This window comes from Nuphar pumila, chromosome 11, assembly GCF_984573655.1.
Source record: "Nuphar pumila chromosome 11, dmNupPumi1.hap1.1, whole genome shotgun sequence".
In the NCBI taxonomy this organism is placed as follows: Eukaryota; Viridiplantae; Streptophyta; class Magnoliopsida; order Nymphaeales; family Nymphaeaceae; genus Nuphar; species Nuphar pumila.
Window position 1 is genome coordinate 37,452,421 of NC_143259.1, and position 25,390 is coordinate 37,477,810.

A 25,390-nucleotide genomic window follows, 5' to 3' on the forward strand; every position below is an offset into this window, starting at 1 on the left:
TTCTTGCTCATCATCCGAGATTTCTTCCGCTAAATATGATTCCTCTGAAGTGTTATCTATCTGAATTTTCTTTTTGGCGATTTTGATATGCTTTTTTATCGCCTTGCCTTTGGCTTTCTTCTTAGTAGGAGCCTTCTTCGCTTCTTCCTTAGCCTGTTCAGCTAGCATTTTATTCATCATTTTTTGAAGCAGTTTGTACATTGATGGATCGATGTCATTATCCTCTGGCTGGTTTTGCCCTTTTGCTGACACCGGGGAACTTATACCTTCATCACCGCTCAGACTGCGTTGAGATGGAACTGTTCTCTTTCCTAACCTTGTTTGGACCATTTGAAAATACCAAAATTCTTTGTAGAACAAAGAAAGGTTAGACTATTTTGAAGATGATTTAGTAATGAAAGAATTTAGAGATTTGGTTGACAATTTATGAAGATTAGCCAATTACCAGGGATTGGGTCGTCACACGAATTGTGACCATTGCGTTATCATTTTCATAATAACTGAAATATGCCTTGTTACCTAGGCGAGATCGCCAACCATGATGAAGAAGTATAAAGATTGAATTGTTATCTGGAAAGAATATCGCATTACCTAGGGATGAGGTCATCACAATAAGTGTGACCATTGTGTTGCTACTAAGAAGTAAGCAACTAAAATAAATTTGTTTATTCAATTAAAGTTGTCAACTTTTTTGAAAAAGACATTGAGAGAATATTAAAAGCAAAGTAATTTTATTGATGATAAATCAAAGACAAAGCGAGGGTGGACAGATAGTTTGCCACTATTCTTGATAATCAGAAGATACATTGGGTCCAAGAAATATGGAAAGAGTAACAAGTGTATTTGGCTGCATGGTATGCACCGGACCACTGGTCTGACCGTAGATCATATTCTGGCATAATTCCTGTCATAAAATGAGTGTTGACATGAGCCTGTCGTTGTGAGAACTGTTTGATGCACCTTTCATGCTGGTAATCAGCACAGAAGAATGAACCAAGTAATCTATAGCACTTGCTATATGCATAAGTGTAACGAGGAAGTGTTTCCTATCGGTTGAAGAAGTCCCAAATGATCTCATCTCGATGCAAACTTTCAATTAAAGTTCGATACTGGGAGGTCGACTGTGGTGTTTTACCATCGGAGCTGAATGAACTAGCTTTAGATGACATATGTTGAAGGAACCACGACTGCAGGGCATAAATGCATCCTTCTACCAAAATAGTTTTTCCAACGGTGAAATGAGTTAGACCACGGTAGAGGAAAGCTAGGGTGGCCATGGAAATTGAAAGACAGGTCTGCTGACTCCCCCATTTTTGCAGGAGTTAGGTAACTCAGAGATCAACAAAATTTTGGCCATCTTGAAAGAAAGCTAACCCTACTGTGCATAGGACCATGGAGCGTTGAATCCTTTCCTTGGCTGCTCCCGATAGGCTGTCAACTTCTTCGTATGTCCCACTTTAACGATAAAGCTCGAACAAGTTAACAAACTGACTTCCATCTGCCTCAATGAGTGGCCAAGATCTGCGCCCGAGCGCTTTGGCTAAAGCATCGCGAACATCCAATCCTTTGACATTAATCAGAAATTATTGTTCTACGGGATCCTCGGGCTGACCAGCTGGTTCCGGCAGTCCCATAACATCGTTGAACTCGTTCATGAGCAAAGTCATTTCTCCCCATGGAAACCAGAATGTGCAGGTACGAGGATTCCATCATTCTACCAAGGCTTGAATAAGATTTCCATTGATGGTCTGCTTGCCAACTGCTGATGCCAGTTCAAATCGACAACCATCCAAGTGGTCTGGAAACATATAGGAGAAGTTGGTGAACCAAGAATAATACCAATGAGGGAAGAAGGGACAAGTGTGAATGACCCGACGATCTAGAAATCTCCACCTTATCTCTTGTGAGATATGGTCTTTGTGAAAGATGGTGTCAAGGGAACTGGATGCCATTGAATAATGTTGAAGAAGAAAGTAATAAGGATCAAAATGATGATAAATGTAGGACTTTGAATAAAATAGACGGTAGAATTGAAGAAAATCAAGATCCAAAAAGGGAGAAAAATGTATACACCAAGAGTTTTGGAAAATGAAGGAGATTTTAGAAAAGATTTTCAAGGTTTTTGAGAAAACTGATCTGAAAAAGTGAAGACATTAGAAACATACACCTGGGTTTTGAAAATAGAGGGAAAATTTTGAAAGAAATACCCAGGGTTTGAGAAAAATTATTCTGAAAAAGGTAAGAAAATATAAGAAGTACCCAAGCATCACAAAATCAAAGTTGTACAAACAAGGATGCACAAACAACACTTCCTAAAAGTTGACTCTAAATGCACAAATTTTGAAATGGTTGTAGGACCTTAATCCTAACTCTAAGGTTTAGATCATCTGAATCCAATCAAAATATGCCAATATACTTAAGCCGAAGCTTGAAGTACGTAGCATAAAAATATCTTTGGTTCTAAGGTAATGGTTTTCCAACATCCTTGAGCGCATGTCGATATACTTTGGACTAGGGTCCTTAGTGCGTGGCAGGGGGGTTATTAGCCCAAATAAGTGGCTCAGTTGTGAGGCTTTTTCCTGAACTATGGTTCATGGAGAAAGCTCAGCAACATCAAGACCAGAACAATATAGGTAGGGGATGTTTTTAGAAATATGATCAACATGCAAAAAATCAGATGTCTCTAATGTAAAGTCCTAAAGAGATAGAATTTTGAAAATCATAAAGAAGCACAGACTTGCATACATTATTTGCATTCAATCCCTAGATTAAGAAGGCTTGTATTAGACCTAAGTCTAAGTTTACATGAATAAATCTCCTCAATTGGTCCTACCAAACCATGCTTAAGCCTATATGCATCAAATGGCAGTTAAGTCAGAGTATAGGCTCCTAAATTTTGCATGAAAATGAAGCTGACATTTTAAAGAATAATGACTTAGAAAAATTTAAACAAGGCCAAGGCAATAATTCGATCAGACGAAGACGAGTCCCATCACGGTCGCCAAATCTGTGATCGTTACAAAAAATTTCTTTTATTTTTGGGGAAAGAGAAAACACTCGCAAGGTCCACTTGACCTTTTGAAAAGATTTTGAAAAATAACTCGCCTCCATTTTTAGAAAATACAGAAAAATGGAGAGACGGGGCTCGCTCGTCGGTACGAGGTTCAACCGTTCCTGGCGCCTTTACCAAGGGTAATCAAACCAAGGATCGAATGTTATGCCTTTATTTTGCTTAAATTTGTCTAAGAAATTATTCTAAGTCTTAAATGCACAGAGAATCATGCTTGTGCTATGATTTTGAACTTAAAAAATATGTATGCTTTTGAAAAGATTTTAGAGATCCAAGTGATTTTGACATGGAGTTAAAAATATCTTTTAAGAAATGAAAGAATTTATACTTGAGTTGGAAAGTAGAATTTGAGATCGAATTGAAAACTTGAAGTTGCATTTGATTTTGAATTGAAAACTTGAAGTTTGAATTGAAAAGTTGAAGTTGAATTGAATTTGAGTTTGAAAATTGAATTCGATTTTGAAATGGAATTTGAAATTGAATATCATAATGGAAATCAGAGTTTGAAATTTATAAAATGAAATTGAAAGTTGAAATTGAATTTAAAATTAAGTTTTGAAATATGAAATTTGAATTGATTGAAATTGAAAATCAAAATTGGAATTGATTTTCGAATTTCATTTAGAAATCAAATTTAGATTTTTGAAATTGAAAACTCAGAATTTGGGAATTGAAATTGAACTTTGAATTGAAAATTGAGGAATTGAAAATTGAGGAATTGAAATTTGAAATTAAAAATGTAATCAAATTTGAAAATTAAATTGAAAACTAAAAATCGAAATTGAAATTTGGAAATTAAATTGGAATTTAGAATTGAAAATTCAAATAAAGTTTGAAATTTAATTTGAATAAAAATCGAGAATCAAAATGAAATTCAAAATTAAGAATTGAAATTTAAAAATGGAAAGTTTGAAATTGATGTTTGAATTTGAAATAAAATTCAAAATTTGGAATTGGAAAGAAATGAAAAAAATTAAATTGATATTTGAAATTGAAATGAAATTCAAAGTTGAAATTTGAAAATTGAAAATGGAAAGTTAAGATTGATATTTAAAATTGAAATAGAAATTAAAATTGAAATAGAAATTAAAATTTGAACTTTGAATAGGAAATTGAAATTAATATTTGGAATTGAAATAGTAAATTGGAAAATATTTGAAAATACTTGGAATTCGAGAATGATTTTGAAAATACATTAAATTTTGTAAATGATTTTGAATTTCAAAAATGGATTTGGAAAATAACTTTGAATTTTGAGAATAGAAATCGAAAATGACTTTGAATTTTGAAATGAAAATTGTTTTTGGAAAATCATTTCAAAAATCACTTGGAAATTTGAAAATAACTTAATGTGATCATCGCAAAATTTTTCCTCTCTTGTGGTTTCTCTCTCTTCCTTCTATTTTCCTTTTCTAACCTCTATTCTCCTCCTTTTTGAAGGGAGAAGAATAAAAGAAAGAAAAGAGAAAGAGAAGAGAAAAGAAAGAAAGAAAAAGAGAAGAGGAACTATTTTGCGCGGTCTCACTTGACCTTGATTTGAAAAGTATTTAGAAAATTACTCACCTCCGTTTTGAAAATATTGCGGGAAAAAATGGAGAGACGGGATTCGCTCGTCGGTACGAGGTTCGACCGTTCCTGGCGCCTTTACCAGGGGTAATCGTACCAAGGATCGAATCTATGCCTTTTGCTTTGCCTAAATATAATCTAAGGTTTTATTCTCACTCTAAATGCACAAAGAATCATGCTTGTGCAATGCGAGGATGTATGCTCTTTTCAAAAATGTTTTGGAAATTTCCAAGTATTCTGAGATGAACTTGGTAAGAGAATGAAGAAATGTTTGAATTTAACTTAGAACTTGAGATAGATCAGAGAAGTTCTAAGTCTTTGAAGTAAATCAGAGTTGGGAAAATAAATGAGAAAGAATGACTTGAAGCTTTGAAATGAAAGAAAATGAAGTTTCAAAGTCAAAATCGACTTTGATTTTGAACTTTGAATTTAGGAAAGGAAATGAATACTTGAGATGGAATTGAATTTAGACTTTGAAGTTTGCAATTTAGAATGGATCTGAGAAAATTAAATGGTATTTAAGAATAGAAATGAAATTGAAATCTAGAATTGGAATTGGATTCTGGATCCTAAACAGAATGGAATCCGAGATTTGGAATCTAAGATGGACTTGGGTTCTGGATCTTAAAATGGATTTGGATCTGAAGTCTGAGATCCGAAGTGGAATTGGATTCTGGATCCTAAGATGGATTTGGATTTTGAAATCTGTGATCCAAGGTAGAATTGGGTTCTGGATCCTAAGATGGATTTTGGATCTGAAATCTAAGATCTAATATGAGTGTTGAATCCTGGATCTAAAAATGGATTTGGAGTTAAATTTAGAAGATGAATCAAGAACTTTCCAAGTTTGCATTGAACTTGAAAAATGAGATTCATAATTTGAATCTTGAATATATAAATGAATTTCAAAGTCAAATTGGACTTGAATTTGGAATTTTTAGAAAATGAATCAAGAATCTCAAAGTTAATTTGAATTTTGAGTTTGATTGGAGTTTTGAATATAGAAATGAATTTGGAATTTTAAAGTTAAATTTAACTTTGAAATCTGATTTGAATTTGAATATAAAAATGACTTTGAAATCTCAAAGTTAATTTGAACTTTGAGATTGAAAATGAAATTGAATTTGAAGATGAAAGGATGAATTGGATTTTATAAGAATTGAAGATAGATTGAGGAAGATATTTACATCACTTGGAGTTTTTGAAAAAAGAATTTTGAAAATATGATACAGTTCTATCCTAAATGATGAATGAATTTAAAGAATTTTTGAGATTGGATTATGAAAAGCTATTCCATTCTTTAAATGAATTTAAGATAAGATTGAAAATATAATACATCCTTGACTATGGTCATTGAATGTATCATATAATAATCTATATTTAAATTCAGATGAAGAATAAAGCATATTTTTGTGCTTTTATAGAATTTAAAATGAAATTAACTCTCAATATACCCTGACTATGGCCATTGGTATACATTTTGAATTAATTTTAAGTTAAATTCTGATAAAAGAAGAAGATATTTAAGGAAAATATGATGAATTCTGAAAACGGATCCAGTGTGGACCCAGTGTTATTTTATAAAAGATAAGAATCTTAAGTTTTGTTTACATCCTGACTATGGCCATTGATGTAAATCATCAACTTAGGATTAATTACCTTTTACGAAATGGTGCACGTGCCATTCGTGTTTCACCATTGTGAGAATTTGGAAATGAAAACAAGCAATCCATGGTATTTACAAATGTTCTTTCATTCTATCTAGAACAGAAAATGTGATTTATTATTTAAGATCTAAATACATAAAATTGAATTTACAACTTCAAATAATGATCTTTCCCATATATTTCCTGCAAAGTATAAGTTAATACAAGGCGAAATAGAAAAATGAACATGAAAGAAGATGCATCATATTGGAATCAACATGTATATGACCATGTTGAATGAGGATATAGATGTTTAGAGTGAATATGCATCTTACATTGCCTATATGGAGTAAAGAGGTTTTTATCTCTAAAGGATGTATTTAGCTGGGAGTGATACCCATGCTGGTTAGAGAACAGACATATATATAGATCCTAAACGTTACATCTAAACTAAATAGGGAAATGTAGGTAATATACATGGTTAAAAGAAGGACAACTATACAGGGACAGTATACCGACTTAATACAGTGGTGTGACTGTAACATACCTCAAGAAGATGACCCAGCAAGATGCTTTTTGCACGATTGAGTGGGGATTATGAGGCGGTAACTGCAGAAGATGCACCAGTGAAAGTTTAGCAAGTGGTAGTGGTGGCTGGAAGTACTGTGAAACATAGTGGATGCCAATTATTAAGTCAAATTTGAGACAGCACTAGACTGGGCCTTGCTGTATTTGGCATGGTTGCAGTCATCTAACCGAACCAGATCTTCAATAATTGATATGATATCTCTCCCTTCAGCTTATGTTAGAAATCACATCGGTACCCATCCTGACTTGCCTTGGCGAAGCTGACTATACATGCATAATAGGGACTGAAATTCTCAGTCCAGCAATCAAGCCACCAGTCTAGTTCCACTTATAACATGTTGGCCTCTCCTTAGGTCGTCCTTAATCGCTTGGAGTGACGTAAAGATATTCCCAAGGTTGTGACAATGTACATTAACCGAGATGGCACAGATCCAGGTTTTAGAGGGATTTTCAAGTGATGTCATAAATCCAGAGCAAGTCATATTATCACAAGCTATTAGGGCCAACGTTGGACCACTTCCTATTTCATAGGCCACAAACATGCGAAACTCAGCAGTTATGTTATTACCACCATATTAAAGACTTAAAATACAGAAAATAAGACTCATTCAATACCTTACCAGTTTGCTTCAAATATTAGTAATATGGGTCTATCTCTATTTGTCACTTATACAGCTGCAACTTATCCTGAAAATCACCAAGGGAACAGATTAGTGCAGATAGCATACATTCAGGTTAAAGCAGGAAGATTCTAAATAAGTGGGCATCTAGCCGATTGTTTAATGAGATTAGAAATAGCCCAAAGTAATTTTATCATCAAGTCAAAAGAATTTTCATAATAAGGGTGAATGTTCTATATATATATAAAAAAAAAATAAGTGATATAAAGTATGATGGCATACTGATGAGAGGTTCGCGTTTCCAACAGAAAGATGTATACCGGTACTGATATGATGATAATCAGCTGAGTATTAACATGTGAATAATTGATGCACAGACTATACATCAAGGTACGACAGATAAATGAACATATATTGCACACCTGCAGCAATATGGCATATGCAGATGATGGATTTAAATGTGGATACCCCATTACATTGAATGTGGCAAGCAGAGGTATCATGAACACGTGTAGCTGATAGAAATGTGCAACTTACTATATGCCCACGAAAATTTTTATTAGGTATTGCTAAAGAGAGGATATGCGATTACTAGGATATGATTGCACAGATGATCATAGAGAGTGTTGTGAACAAGGTGCAGTAGTATCTGATTGGAGCGCGGTTTGGCTTCCATAATTCAATTTCAGCCTGCAAATCCTGCAATGACCAGGAGTTGGGGTAATGGGTGACGGCTCTGACCATTTTGGAAACCTGACGTGATGGTTGTGAGGGGATGACAGTACTACTGGACTCCTCAACCAGCATATCTCTAAAACCAATTCTTGTATGCACTTCTTTGTTGCCTTCATATACACACCTTTCCTCTCCGAGACGAATTTTGTAAGGGAGAAGAAACTTCTGTAAAAACATAACACATCTGTTATCCACTGTGGGTATGGATCTGAGCATCTTTGCCGCCGAGACCTCATTGGGATGGAGCCTTGCCAAAACTCCAGATTAATTATTTTCTTTGGTAGGCAAAAAGTCATACTACTACCTTGAAGATGGGGTTTTGAGAACCCTTTTTGACAGAACAGGATCAGATGGTTTCTGTAAATGGCATCATCTCAGATTCGATGATTTAAGATCCTTTGAAATATCCTGCTAATTAATGAATTGAGGTTAAACCTCGACAATGACCCAGGACCAACTTTTATAAGCACAACATGGAAAAGAAGACAAGAATTTCCTTGATATCAAGGTAATGGGATATGTCATGGGTCATCAACCATTTCGAGATCCTAAAGATCTTATTTATGGGCTCATGCTATTGACAGTTTGAGCTGAGGACAAACTTATCACAGAGTAAAAAATAATAATAATAATAATACCTAAATGAATGTGCTGGTAAAAATTTTATGTTAATCACATCCTGGCATGTATGATCATTAGGTAGCAGCAACAAGATTTAGATTAGCAGTAACATTCATGGTACGATTTTTTTTTTATCGACGTCTAACTATAAGATGAACATGGTAAGTGAAATACAGCAGTTGAAGAGAGGGATCGTATAGCCATTCCTGACTTACCTGGTTCCCATGAGCATATCGGACTACCTGCAGAATTAAATAATAACACTCGCAGAGAACTAAACATGGATGTTAATCAGGGAAATAACTCCTGGTTCTACAGAGTCTTAACAGATACAATAGCATATGGCAGCGGTGGTGAAAATGCAGAGTGGCGGTTGAAACTAATGGGCACAGGAACGATTAAGTGCAAAAAAAAAAAAAGGAAAAATATGATAAATGAAACCTAGGAAATGAAAGTGATGCTGTTAAGATAGGAAATCAGACGTTAGAAGACAATTAAATGGGAAAACAAGAAATCAAACATGGCCAATGTTCGCGATCAGCAAAAAAAAAAAAAAAAAAAAGGTAAAAGAAGGAAAAGAAACAATACAGACAGCTAAAAATCAAAAATGTCTGTCAAAATGGAACTGGGTATCTGATGTAAACATCAGGGCACGCGACGGGGAGCGTGACCTTGTTGTAAAACAAGATGCAGAATCATAATGTAAATGAGAATAAACACAGATAAACTGCAAAACAAGAAGTTAATATATACCCAGTAGGTGCAGATGTGCAAAATAAAGCAGGGAATCCATTATAGAAAAGAGAATCAGAATATCCATGAGAAGTTAAAAAAAATAATTCACACATGAATGGATGAGGAACGTGAAACGATAAGGAAGATAAAACATAATTCATAGGAAAACAGAAAGAAATATCATTAAAATCAAGCCAACGACAAAAAAAATGAGACGAAAAGAATGTAGGAACGGGGTCGTTCCGTTGATGTTGCACAGGGGTAGATGGGTATTGCACAGGCAAACCGACACTACCTGATATGCATCTATGGGACCCAAGAAAGAAAAACTATAAAAGGATCAGAAATTTAAGAGTAAGAAGGGTGCTTGCCGCAGTTTTGCAGGGATTCTGGTGGGAGGAAGAAGATGAGTCGAACTACGAAAGAGGGGGGATTGCAATTGATCGATAATGGCTTCAGACCCAAAAGAGATGTGTAACCTTGGTGATGTCTTCTTTAAAATCGCTGTAATTTTGAAAAGATTTTTATATGAAAAGCATGTGAAAACCAGACATCAAATAATAAAAACCGGTTCTCACTAGTGGATGAGACCGGGTCGAACTCAGGGAACGGGAATATATCGTATTCAAGTACACAAGTCTAAACTAATCTTTATTGCCGAATTATTGAAATATAAAATGTTCAGAAAAGTAAAAACAACTAGCTATTACAACAAATGAATACCCTTCGCAGAGGGCGTAAAGTGCAATATTTACAAACCCAGAATTAAATGCCTAAATTCTAAAATAAAAGAAAAACATCTTCTATTCTTGTACTTCCCGTGTCACGTATCGCTTTAGCTCTACTCCTGTGCGATCCTGCACAAATCAAATGAACACAAGCAGTACAAACGATAGAAGGATAAAACTATACTAAAAGAATTATAAAATCTAAATGACACCTCTAATTAAAATTGATTACCAACTACTAATTGACATGAAATAAAATGCTAACTATCACAAAGATGCTAATCAAATCTACTACTAACTAATTGATTAATCTAATTACTAACTATTAATGAACTAACAATTAACTATTGGTATATTAAACTAAACAACTACAAACTAATGAATTAATACTCTTTAAAATGAAGCATCAACAATCAATTCTCAACAATTCTTAGTGAAACTCAAATTTGCTCCAGCTAACACTTAGTGAAAAATTTACAATGAAACTTATTGGGAATCAACAGTGAAATTCATAAAAAAATACACTGTGAAACTTAGCATTGCATGCATTTGATATTTACTGGATTTAAGCAATATTATCATTCACTAATATTTCAAACATCCACCAAGGTTTTCAATTCACTCACAACACTCTTCAATCAATATATTTGAAATTCAGCAACTTTGTAGCAATTCATTCAGCAAATTTAATCATTCAATCTGATCCATAGAACTAGATTGTATCAACCAATTAATACAACGATTTGTATTCAAATATCAACAGAAAATGACAGCAAAGATCAGATACAACCTTCAAATGATAATCAGAGAACAGCCCCCTTGAAGGAATTCAATGAAACTATAATGCTTAGGGTTCATTACTGTTACCATAAAACAGTAGCAGTGATCCAAAACTCAGTGTCTCTCCACATTCACATTGGATTCAGCCATCCGATTGAATTTTTTTTTTTAAAAGTAATCACTGAGAATTCAATTATCAGAAATGTTCACCGGATGATACGGGGATTAGTAATTCCAGAACTTAGCTTTCACCAGAAAATGTAGCGATTGATCCATATGATCGATCAACTTTCAGTAAACATTTTAAAATCTGGTGAATGCACAAATGAATAATCGCTGGAATTTCAAATAACAGAAGATAACCACCGGAATTTCAAACAGTCACCGGATTATTCTGGCTAAACCAGGAGATTCCGATCAGCATCTCCGGCAGACTCAGAGATTTCAGGCAATTAAACAGTGTATCCATATTCCGACATGTTCTTTACAGCAGTCAAGAGCTCCGACCAGTACATATAATCCAACTTGAATCTCAAACAGGAAAATCAAAAAGAAAAAGAAAAAACATGCGATCTGTATTTTTTTTCTTTTCGTTTCACACAGAAATCAAAACAGAACTCGATTAAAAATGAAAAAGAATAAGAAAAATGAAGAATCGGAAGAAGAATAAGAGAAAGAAGTATAAGAAGAAGAAGATGATGCAGATTAGGAGCAGAAGTAAAAGAAGAAGAAGAAGAAGAAGTAGGAAGAAAAAAAGAAGAAGAAGAAGAAGAAGAAGAAGAAGAAGAAGAAGAAGAGGAAAAAGAAGAAGAAGAAGTAGGAGAAGAAGGAGAAGATGCAGAGCACTCAGCACTCACCGTGAACCTGAGGGGTTAGAGAAGAATGGTCGGCCTCCTCCCGTACGCCGCCGCCGTTGCTGGAATTCTCTCCACCGGAAAACAGGGAAGAAGATAGAAAGAGGGAGAAGGAGAAGAAAGGATTAGGAGAAGTGGAGAGGAAGGAGAAGAAGAGAGGGCTGTAGCTCAGGAAGGGGGAGACAGCCGGTTTTTGCGATTTTGGGGGTTTTTAACAGTAAACAAACCGGTTCACCGGTTTATTTCTGTTTGTTTTAAAAAAATTCAAACCGGTTGGAACCGGTTTGTAACAAGATTTATTCAATTTTAAAACAATGCAAACCGGTTCCAGCCGGTTTGCTTATTAATTTTTTTTTTAGTTTTTTAAAATTCAACAACCTTGTAAACCGGTTTATTAGAATTTTTTTTTTCAAAAAGTTACAAACAAAACTTTATTTCATTTATAAGGAAAATAAAAACTATTCTACTAATTTTTTTCTTTTCTAAAAAAAAACAAACATTTAAAATGATTTTAAAAACTATTTTCTCTATTTTTTTTTATTTTTAATTGAAAACTAATACTAGACTACTATGAATAAAAAAAACTAAAATATGTATAAAAAATGTAAAATAAAACTATTTTTCATGCATTTTCTATTTTTAAATCATTTTAGCACATTTACTCGAAAACTAACATAAAATTGTTTTTTTTTTAAATCATTTTCTCATGAAATCATGCATATTTTTATATGAAAAATCCCTAAAATATATGCATGATCAAATACCCCCATGCTTATGTTTTGCTAGTCCTCGAGCAAACTAGAAAAATGCACGAAATCAAACTATCACCTAACTCACTTTCGTAGGAATCACGGTTGCATTTAGCTCATGCAACAAGCCCTTTCAACCCCTGGGTTACCCCAGTGGACGAGTAAGGTCTCGTGAGGGTTTGCAGTGATGCTACCCATAAACATCTTTGTCATGTATGCATAATATTACACATCCTCACAATCAGTAGGTAATTAAAGACTTTATTTTCACAAATATTTCCTGTTATTTCTAAATCAAAACATAATTAGAGTCTTTTATATACCACCACAGAAAAGAATTTCTTTCACTTTTCTAAATATCACAATTATTTATGTTTTATTCTTAGAAAATCCAATAAAAACATATTATTATTTACTTATCCTCACTCATATGTTTTCTGCACAGGTTTTCTCAATCATACTTCTAAGCATTGAACTTTTCTCTCTTTTTCAGCTCTTTTCTCAATTTTTTCATTTTTTCACGCTTTTTCTTTTTGCGCACTTATTCTTCTCTTATAGCTTGCGTGTGGTCTGCTTTTATGCCTTGTGCAATGTCAATATCTTTTATACTTTTTCAATACATACCAAAAGATATCAACTAAGACATAAAAGTGACTTCCTTCATTCACCCTTATAACATGAGAGTCAAACATTTCAACTTGTATCTGTTCTCAGTTACTTAGGATCACGAAGTTTTTCACTCTCCTTTTCGAAAATGGAATTAAAAGTTTCAACTTACATCTAAGTTCCATCTACTAAGGATTGTGAAATTATCCAAACAACCTAACGCATGCTTTTTCTCACTTTTTGAGCTCATTTTTACGCTTTTGTTCATTTGCTTATTTTTTCAAAAATAGAACTGTGCATATTCATATTTGTGATTCAAAATAAATTCTAACATATATCTATCATCATTTCTTTGAAATTCGCATAAACAACCATAATTTTTAGATCTATGTCAGAAAAAATTTTCGTGGGGCTTAAAAATCCTCTAAAAACATTAGATTTGAAATAACATTCATATAAGTTTCAAACTCTTTCTTTAAAAATCTACTTTTCATGAGAGATGTGTAAACATATGCAAGAACGTAAACAGAAATATCAAGGTGTGCAAACTACACCCTCCCCCATGCTTGAATGACACTGTCCCAGTGGCACTCCCCCATGCTTATATGAAACTAAGTGAATGCATATGAGAGGAAATAAATGAGGGAAAAGAGTAAAATGACCTGACATGAATTAAAAAAAACACGTTCTATGAATGTAATGAATGTAATGTATACATGACAAAACATGAAACTCATAGAAAAGATAGAAAACGAAAAATAAAACCAAATAAAATCTACAAATCCTAACAACAAATGTAAAACTGTACAGAATATGGGTTGCCTCCCATAAAGCGCTAAGTTTCACGTCCCCAGCCAGACGGATCTCTGGAAAAATCCTTCATCGTCCATGAGATCAATGGACATGAAGTCAGACTCAATCGGGCTCTCTATGAAAAATAGTGTCATCAGTGACACTGCGCACTATGTTCCCGTCCTGTCTACCTCTAAATGGCTCAAAGTGCTCGATCCAACTTAACTCACCTATCTGATTTTCACGTAATTCTAGATGATCTTCATCTAATGATTCCTTATCCTCCTCATTAGGTGAATTACTCAATAACCAAGCATATTCTGCTTCTACGAGGTCTTGAATGACATCAACCTCGAAAGAAGCCTCCTCAACAGCAGGGCCCATAGCAGCACGAAAAATGTTTAGCCGTATCTTCCTATTTCCGAATGACACATCCATTGTACCAGTGCGGCAATTGATGCACGCATTGGCGGTAGCTAGGAAGGGGCGACCGAGAATAATAGGAGTCTGCTGTGGACTATCAACTCCCTCCATATCTAATATCACGAAGTCGACAGGGAAATAACAATCCTCCACCTTGACTAAAACATCTTCAAGTATCCCTCTTGGGACCTTGATAGATCTATCTGCGAGCTGAAGAGTCATAGGTGTAGGTTTCATCTCTTTCAATCCAAATTGGTCATAAAAGAAACCCGACAATATGTTAACACTTGCCCCAAGGTCGAGCAACGCACGCCCAACAGTGATGTTTCCTATGACGCAAGAGATGATAGGAGTCCCTGGGTCCTTGAGCTTAGGTGGGGTTTGATGTTGCAATACTGCGCTCACCTGCCCAGTTAAATAAATCTTTTTCTGCACATGGGACATCGACTTCCTTTTCTGCGTACAAAGTTCTTTGAGGAACTTTGCATATGCAGGGACCTGTTGAATAGCATCTAGTAAGGGGAGGTTTATCTGAACGTGCTTGAATATCTCAAGCATCTCTTGCATGTTCACTCCGGACTTACCTAATGCTCTCGGCCTTTCTAACGCCTCAGGAAAGGGGGCTTTGGGAATGTAGGATGGTGAAGGCTCAGATGGAAGAATCTTCTCGCTTTCCTGAGGTAAAATATTAGGGACAGACTGCTTCTCGCTTATTTTATCTCTTTCTTCTGCAGCCTCCCTCGCTTGGTATTGCTTCCCACTCCTAAGGGTTACTACTTGAGCTTGCTCTTTATGTGCATCAGTCATATGCAAGCTACGCATGGGTTCCTTTCCCTTAGGGTTGACAATAGGCTGGCTAGGTAATGTCCCCTCACTTCGCCTGCTAAGTGCTTCGGCAAGCTGCCCCATTTGAGTCTCTAATTTTGCAATAGACTGATTATGAGAGCTTAAATTCGCTTTAATATCAGAAAATGCTTGTAGCATCTTGTCCTCGAAGGACTGACTATGTGAAGGCTCATGAGACTGGTTGGGATGAGTATAAACAGGTTGGGCTGGGGGATAACTGGATCTCTGAAATCCAGGTGCATAACCGCCTTGACTTGGTTGACTCAGGGAAGGGTTGGGTGGGTGGATCTGTGAGTTGCGCCATGAGAAATTGGGATGATTTCGCCAGCCCGGGTTATAAGTGTTGGAAAATGGATTAGGTACGGGCCTAGCGAAGTTTTGAGCCATCTGAGCTTGCTCTTGGACAAACTCTGGATATTGTGGTGCAACTGGGCACTCGAAGACATGGTGTGCAGGACTCGCACACAACGCGCACACCTGCATGGCAGGGGAGGGACCCAACAAAAACTGATCTAATTTCTGGGACAGTTGGTCTACCATGTTGCTCAACTCAAGGTTCATCCCTAACTCGAAAATACCTGCCTTCTTAATGTTATCTTGTGCAGGTGCAGCCCTATCGAACCGTGAGGCTGTCGCATGGTGCATCGAATTCTCACTCAATGTCTCAAAAAGTGACCATGCTTCATCCTCACTTTTGAGCATAAATGTGCCCCCACACGCGGCATCCACCATTTGACGGTTCTTTTCAGTAAGACCATCATAGAAATATTGCACCAGTTGCCAGCGAGGCACCTTGTGGTGGGGACACTTGCGGAGTAGATCTTTCAATCTCTCCCATGACTCATGAAACTGTTCTCCTTCAATTTGGGAAAAACTGGTTATCGCTTTACGAAACTGGTTCGTTTTACCAATTGGGAAATATTTCTTTAAAAATTCTCTTTGCATATGTTCCCAAGTGGTAATTCGAACAATATCTAATGATTTTAACCAACTCTTCGCTTTGTCCTTCAGAGAGAAGGGGAACAGGGTCAACCTCATCGCGTCATCTCCAAAGTTGTTGATTCGCACTGTCGAGCAAATCTCTAAAAATTCATCGAGATGACGATATGGGTCTTCATTGCTAAGGCCATAAAACGAGGGTAACATTTGGATCACACTAGCCTTTATCTCAAAATGGTTTGCTCCTACATCAGGTCTTGTGATGCAGGAGGCGGGAGTGTAAGTGTTGGGCATGAAATACTCCCTCAGAGGACGAGTAATCTGCTGATTCTCAGCCATGGTTGCAGATCTCTGGGCTCTCCTAATAAGGGACTCGGGGTCCTCAATCGGCTCTACCAGCTCAGGGTCAAGTGAGCGTCGCCCTTGCATACACCTCGTAGTCGACTGGTGTAGCTCACGTCCTAACTTTGGGTTTTCTACCTAACTAACGCACTAAGCGGCCAAACCACGCAAACCACAAAGCGGGTAAACTAAAAACAACAAGAACTAAACAAACACCACGCAGTTACACATAACAGAGATTATGCAATGAAATATGAAATCTATGTGTACGGTACCAATCGTACACATTCACCTCTAAGGGGTCCTAATAGGTGGGCTGTGCAGAAAAGTAAGTTCGTCTCTAAGATATGCACATACGTGGTTCTAAACCTAAATGCACACACAAACACTAGGCAATAAAGTGAATACTAATATTACGCCGTTCCCCGGCAACAACGCCAAAAATTTGATGTCTTCTTTAAAATCGTTGTAATTTTGAAAAGATTTTTATATGAAAAGCATGTGAAAACCAGACATCAAATAATAAAAACCGGTTCTCACTAGTGGATGAGACCAGGTCGAACTCAGGGAACGGGAATATATCGTATTCAAGTACACAAGTCTAAACTAATCTTTATTGCCGAATTATTGAAATATAAAATGTTCAGAAAAGTAAAAACAACTAGCTATTACAACAAATGAATACCCTTCGCAGAGGGCGTAAAGTGCAATATTTACAAACCCAGAATTAAATGCCTAAATTCTAAAATAAAAGAAAAACATCTTCTATTCTTGTACTTCCCGTGTCACGTATCGCTTTAGCTCCACTCCTGTGCGATCCTGCACAAATCAAATGAACACAAGCAGTACAAACGATAGAAGGATAAAACTATACTAAAAGAATTATAAAATCTAAATGACACCTCTAATTAAAATTGATTACTAACTACTAATTGACATGAAATAAAATGCTAACTATCACAAAGATTCTAATCAAATCTACTACTAACTAATTGATTAATCTAATTACTAACTATTAATGAACTAACAATTAACTATTGGTATATTAAACTAAACAACTACAAACTAATGAATTAATACTCTTTAAAATGAAGCATCAACAATCAATTCTCAACAATTCTTAGTGAAACTCAAATTTGCTCCAGCTAACACTTAGTGAAAAATTTACAATGAAACTTATTGGGAATCAACAGTGAAATTCATAAAAAAATACACTGTGAAACTTAGCATTGCATGCATTTGATATTTACTGGATTTAAGCAATATTATCATTCACTAATATTTCAAACATCCACCAAGGTTTTCAATTCACTCACAACACTCTTCAATCAATATATTTGAAATTCAGCAACTTTGTAGTAATTCATTCAACAAATTTAATCATTCAATCTGATCCATAGAATTGGATTGTATCAACCAATTAATACAACGATTTGTATTCAAATATCAACAGAAAATGACAACAAAGATCAGATACAACCTTCAAATGATAATCAGAGAACAGCCCCCTTTAAGGAATTCAATGAAACTATAATGCTCAGGGTTCATTACTGTTACCATAAAACAATAGCAGTGATCCAAAACTCAGTGGCTCTCCACATTCACATCGTATTCAGCCATCCGATTGAATTTTTTTTTTTAAAAGTAATCACTGAGAATTCAATTATCAGAAATGTTCACCGGATGATACGGGGATTAGTAATTCCAGAACTTAGCTTTCACCAGAAAATGTAGCGATTGATCCATATGATCGATCAACTTTGAGTAAACATTTTAAAATCTGGTGAATGCACAAATGAATAATCGCTGGAATTTCAAATAACAGAAGATAACCACCGGAATTTCAAACAGTCACCGGATTATTCTGGCTAAACCAGGAGATTCCAATCAGCATCTCCGGCAGACTCAGAGATTTCAGGGAATTAAACAGTGTATCCATATTCCGACATGTTCTTTACAGCAGTCAAGAGCTCCGACCATTACATGTAATCCAACTTGAATCTCAAACAGGAAAATCAAAAAGAAAAAGAAAAAACATGCGATCTGTATTTTTTTTCTTTTCGTTTCACACAGAAATCAAAACAGAACTCGATTAAAAATGAAAAAGAATAAGAAAAATGAAGAATCGGAAGAAGAATAAGAGAAAGAAGTATAAGAAGAAGAAGATGATGCAGATTAGGAGCAGAAGTAAAAGAAGAAGAAGAAGAAGAAGAAGAAGAAGTAGGAAGAAAAAAAGAAGAAGAAGAAGAAGAAGAAGAATAAGAAGAAGAAGAGGAAAAAGAAGAAGAAGAAGTAGGAGAAGAAGGAGAAGATGCAGAGCACTCAGCACTCACCGTGAACCTGAGGGGTTAGAGAAGAATGGTCGGCCTCCTCCCGTACGCCGCCGCCGTTGCTGGAATTCTCTCCACCGGAAAACAGGGAAGAAGATAGAAAGAGGGAGAAGGAGAAGAAAGGATTAGGAGAAGTGGAGAGGAAGGAGAAGAAGAGAGGGCTGTAGCTCAGGAAGGGGGAGACAACCGGTTTTTGCGATTTTGGGGGTTTTTAACAGTAAACAAACCGGTTCACCGGTTTATTTCTGTTTGTTTTAAAAAAATTCAAACCGGTTGGAACCGGTTTGTAACAAGATTTATTCAATTTTAAAACAATGCAAACCGGTTCCAGCCGGTTTGCTTATTAATTTTTTTTTTAGTTTTTTAAAATTCAACAACCTTGTAAACCGGTTTATTAGAATTTTTTTTTTCAAAAAGTTACAAACAAAACTTTATTTCATTTATAAGGAAAATAAAAACTATTCTACTAATTTTTTTCTTTTCTAAAAAAAAACAAACATTTAAAATGATTTTAAAAACTATTTTCCCTATTTTTTTTTTAATTGAAAACTAATACTAGACTACTATGAATAAAAAAAACTAAAATATGTATAAAAAAAGTAAAATAAAACTATTTTTCATGCATTTTCTATTTTTAAATCATTTTAGCACATTTACTCGAAAACTAACATAAAATTGGGTTTTTTTTAAATCATTTTCTCATGAAATCATGCATATTTTTATATGAAAAAACCCTAAAATATATGCATGATCACTTGGCGTAGGATGGTCAGCCTCTGTGATCATACAGGGGTCTTGAAGGAGAGAATCGAGGTCTCTTCAGCCGCTCCTGGCTTCTTTGTATTGCTGGAACTGAAGATCTTTCAATCGATTAGAGGAGAAGCTTCAGGGTAGATGGCGATGGTCTTCTGAATGAGAGAGAAGGGTGTTGGGGTGAAGGCGGTGGTGCATGAAAAAGAGGGAGCTATATGCAGGAATGGGGAGGTGAAGAAGCGATCCGGAGGAAGAGGGTCTTCGTCCCTTTTTAAAGATGGAAAGGAGGATGCGGTTGAAGATGGGGGGCTTATGAAGGAGGAGATGGAGGATTTTGTTAGAGATGGACGGCGACTGAGAGAGACGATGGGGAAGTTGAAGATCAGTGGCTCCTCCGCGGGGATGAGGGATCGAAGGGTTTTGGGAGAAGGAAGGTCGGGCCATGGAGGAGAGAGAGAGGCGGCTGAGGAAGGAAGATGGCGAGAGTTAGGGTTTTCAAAAACCCTAACTCGACTTTAAAATGAAAATAATGTTTTTTCCAAAGAAGGGCCTCTTTTAAAAAGTTTTCTCTAAAACAGGTTTCTAAAAATCATTTTGCAATTTTCTTCATTTATTTTTGATTTTTTTTTGTTCTTTTCTGAGTATTTTTATTATTTTTTTTGTATTTTTTTGGAATGAAGATCTGAGAAAACAAAAAAAAAATGTATTTTTCTAAAAGGAATATTTACAAAAGTATTTTCTTGAAAATTTCAGACCATTTCGGGGAAATTTCTTCAGAAGAATGGGTTTTGACTCGAGGTTTTGAGAAAATGTTCGAGTTTTGACACTCGAATCGAGACATACAATGTGATGGATCCAAACGGATGTCGAATGGACTATCCGATCTTTTTAAAGACTATTCTTGGTATTTTCTATAATTTTAATTTAAAATTTGAACAAGGAGACTCAGATTTGGATCTGGATAATGGATTTAGATCCGAAATCAATTTAAACATATGAAATGAATTTAATTTCAATAAAACTTGAGAAATGAACTGGAATTTAGATTTAAAAATGACTCATTTGCTCAAAAAAATGAATTTAGGGGCAAGAAGGGAATATTTAAAAGATTTTGAAAAATTTGGGGTGTTAACACTTAACTAAATAAAAAAATGATGTAATTCTATCTTAAATGATGAATATGCTATTTTTGAAAAATCATTTGAATTTTAAGAAGAATTTTATACTTTATAGAATTAAAACAAGATTAATTTCCATGTATTCATGACTAGGGCCACAAATATACTTTAAATTAATCTTTATTTAAAATTCTAATCAAGAAAAAAAATGTGCCTTTATAGAATTGAAACAAAAATAATTTTTAATATATTCATGACTCAGGCCATAAATAGATTTTGAAATAATCTTTATTTTAATTCAAATAAATGAAGAAAAGAGAATTAATTTTGAAAGAAATGATGATTTTTGAAAATGACCTAAAAGTGTAGGTCAAATTTTTATTTATTAAAGAATAATAACTCTAAGTATTATTTGTATCCTGACTAAGGCCGTAAATATGAACCTTACTTAGTGTTATTTATTCTTTATTAGATTGTGCATGTGTCATTCATGTTTTCTATAGTACATTAAAAATAAAGAAAAATAAAATACAACAAATCAATTACAAAATGAATCTATACGCTCATTCATTCTAAACTAAGCATAAAACAAAAATTCTTATTAATGTAATTTTTGCAACCCTTGAATTAATTGCAATAATTGAAAAGAAAGGAAAAGAAAGAAAATCCTACAAAATGAGAAAACATGTTAGAAATGTAGGCATTTATGGATTTTCTTCAATTATTGAAAAATTGAAGAAAATCCAAAGTTAGCCTTTTATGCCCAAAAATATAATAAAAAAATAAACAAAATAAAAGCAAACGATGTATGACTTTAGAAAATATTTGAAAATGATGTTTTGGAGCTTCAAATTTTCAAAATTTAGGTTTGAAATGGGTAAATCCACTTTAACATTTGAATTCAAAATGAATTTAACCTTGAAATTGAGCTTTTCATGAAAATATCTTGAAAATAATTGAAATAAAAGCCAAATAAACTCTAAAATTTGTTTAAAATGAAGTTAAGGCATTCTAAGTTGATAAAAAGTATTTGCAATTCATGAAATACATGAATTGTATTTGAGAATTGAATTTAAAATTGTTAAAATGTCAAATTTAACTTTATTTTAATGAAATAATGTCTTTTACGAAATTGGTTTTGAAAAATACAATAGATGAAGGGTCAAATTACCATAGAAATTTATAAAATTTTATATGAATAAACTAGACTTGAAATGAAAGAAATCCCTTTTTACAGATTTTAAAAATGAGTTTTCATTAGAGAGGACACATCTAAACAAGTTGAGATGAAATTTAAGAAATGCTTAATGAGGTAAAACGACAGGGTTTCAATTTTTTATCAGAATAAGATATGAAAAATCTATAGAAATTACTAAGCATTTACAAAGATAAATTAGACATGCAAATGAGAAAGCTTTAATTTACAGATCTAGAAAATGATCTCCCATTCGGGAGGTTCAATCCAATCAATATGACCAAAAACCTATAAAAGCCTGTGAAAGAAAATTGATAGGGTTTTGGTTTTTTATCCGAATGATAGATGAAAAGTTGAAAAAGTTTATGAAAATTGGTATGCATAAACTAGACATTCTAAGGAAAAAACTTCTTTTTACAGATTTGAAAAAGGATATTCCATTAGAGAGATATGATTGCAACAAGTTGGTCTTGGGTCTGAGCAACACCTGAGATTGCAAACAGACAGGGTCTCTACTTAAAATACAAAAGAAATAGAAATACTCCATAGAAATGGATGAAAACTTAGAGATAAAATAGACATTCAGATGAAAAAAATTCTTTTTACAGATCTAAAACATGATCTCCCATTAGGAAGATATGACTCTGACAAAATGAACTAAAAACGGGACCATAAAAATGACACAGTATAACAGGGTTACGGTTTTTAACCAAAAACGGGTATGAAAACATCATAGAAATTGATAAAATTTGTCATCAATGCAGAAGGCTTCCCTTTTTACATATTGGAGAGATCATCTCTGGTTAGGGAGAAATCACTCCAACACGTTGGTTCAATTTCAGGGAAAATCTGGATGACCCAAAATGATAAGGTCCGAATCTCAATTTTTTTGAATGGTCAAATCAACTCAGATTATAATGATTTTTGGTGGAGATCCCGAAAACATATGCATGATGATGCTGTAAAAAATCAGAATAAAATGATACCAAATTATATGTGAATTGATGATGTTAAAATTGGACCAGAATTGAAAATATCATCTAAACATGATTGAGTAGAATAACATCTCATTAATGAATTGATCCAATATTCAAATATGAGATTCATCATTTTAAACCATAGATGATGATAAAAATGATGCAAAAATAGAATAAAAGCATCTAAAATAAAATTGAAAGCATTGGGGCATAAATTGAAATTGATTTAGCCCATTGAATATGAGATTTGATCTATTGAAGATCAAATCTCATAATTCTAAATGGCTAGAATGAAAATGCACAAAGTAAATAGCAAAATGATTGGATCAAACGCATAAAATAAAAAATAACATGGAACTAAGATAGATCTATATTGAAATTAGAAAGAAATTGAGAAAAAAAGGAAAAGATCTAATTACAAAAATAAAAAATTATAAAAGAAAAGAAAGAGAAAAAGAAATCAAAAATCAAAAAGGGGGAAGGACTTACCTTTGGCTGAAGAGGGGGGTCTTCTTCTCGCTATTTGGCACCAATCCCAAGGAGGAAGGAAGGAGAGAGAGAGGAGGGGAGAAGAGAAAGAGAGAATTCTTTTGATTCTCTCAATTTCTCAAATTTTTAACTTATGAAAAAGAGGCCCCCAAGGGGTCTATTTATAGCCCATCTTGGGGGCATTTTGGGTATCAAAATTTAAGATATTTTCTCAAGGTTGGCACCAACCCCATGTGGGTATTTTCTTTTTTTTCAAGTGGGCAAACGAGTGATTTTGGAAAAAGATGGACATGTGGCACCCCTTTTGCAAGTGGGTGCCCATGTGGGTCTTTTTGAAGTTTTAAAAATGGGCAAAAAGGGGATTTGGCTGAAATTTTGACACATGGCATCACTTTGCAAGTGATGCCCATGTGTGTTTTTAAAGGCAAAAGGAGGTTTTTAAAAGTAGATTTAAAAACGAATTGAATTCAATTTTGAAAATGCCAAGTGGTGCCCCTTCTTTGAAAATATATATTTGATTTTTTATTTTAAAATCAAGATGAAAAGTGAAATATGAGAAATAAAAAGAGTAATTTAGAAATAATTGGATTCAAAAATCTATTTTTGATTTTCAAAAATCCAAATTGGGTTAAAACCGGATCTAGATTGAATTTTTAGAAATTTTGTAAAAATATTGAATTTGGGTTTAAAATTCAAAAATTATTTTGAAATTGGGATAAAAATTGGATTTTGATTTTGCATTTGAAATCCCCAAATTGATTTTGAATAAAAATTAGATTTTGAAACTGGATCTGGATGTATTTTGATATTTTGAAATCTAAATTGAATTACGAATTGGATTCAGGGTATTTTTCAAAGGGTTTTTGCAAAATGATGGATTTTGAATTTGAAATTCAAGAATAGATTTTGAAATTTAGTATAAAAATTGAATTTTGAAAAGGATATGGATCTGAGGTTTTAAAAAAGATTGGATTTGGATCTCGATTTGAAGGAAATTGGTTCGAAAAATGGGAATTGAACCCTGAATATGGATTTCTGGATAATTTGAAAATGAAACCCCCCAAATTCATAATGAAAATTGGGAATTTTTATTTGGATCTTGGATCGAGCTCAGAGAATAGAATTGGATCTGGATCAGAATCCAAGAACTGAATTTTGGATCTCAGATGTTAGGTGAATCTGAGTTCAAAAATTGATTTAATTAACCTTCTGAAAGATCAGAAGGTGGGTCCAAACTTAAATGGATCCGAAATGATTAATTGGATCTTGGATATTCGATGTGATATTCTAGGTTCAATGAATAAATTAAACTCTGGATATGGATTATAGAATGAATCAGATGAAAAATTCAGGTCCGAGATGAAAATTGGACACCAAATCTAGCATTGGATCTACTATCTGAATTGAAATGGATTGGATCTCGGATATTGATAAAATATCAGCTGAAAGAATTGATTTAAGTGCGAATTTGAGACTTCTCCCAATTCAAAAATTGTTAGAAATGATGTTCTGAAGGAATTTTTATTTTTTGGTTTTCACCCTGTAGGGGTAGAAACACGGTACTAGATTTGTTTGAACTAATTTGAACTAGACTGGATCAGAATAAACTGAATCAGAAGCTAGTTATACTTAGGTGAACTAAATCCAGAGCTAAGACACTAGGTCAACCAGCTGAAGTTAGTTGAATTTGGACTGAATTGAGCTCAAATAAGCTGAAATTAGCTAAAACGAAGGTTCAAGTATGTGAAAAGTGACTTTGAGTTGGAACTGAACCATTCAAACTCTTGATGAACTCAGATTAGACTCCTGGGGATAGGATCTACTAGATTTGGTTGACTCGAGGACAGTCTGGCTAAAAATGAGTTTATTTCGCTAGAAATAAACTAAT

The 25,390-nt window shown here is 34.2% G+C and overlaps 1 non-coding gene across 1 annotated transcript; it reads left to right on the forward strand.

The window, feature by feature from the left end:
• The first annotated feature begins 16,149 nt into the window (after window positions 1-16,149).
• Window positions 16,150-16,255, forward strand: LOC149822269 (small nucleolar RNA R71). The gene has a single exon (XR_016426326.1). It is a non-coding gene; the product is annotated as a small nucleolar RNA R71 (small nucleolar RNA).
• The last annotated feature ends 9,135 nt before the right edge of the window (window positions 16,256-25,390 follow it).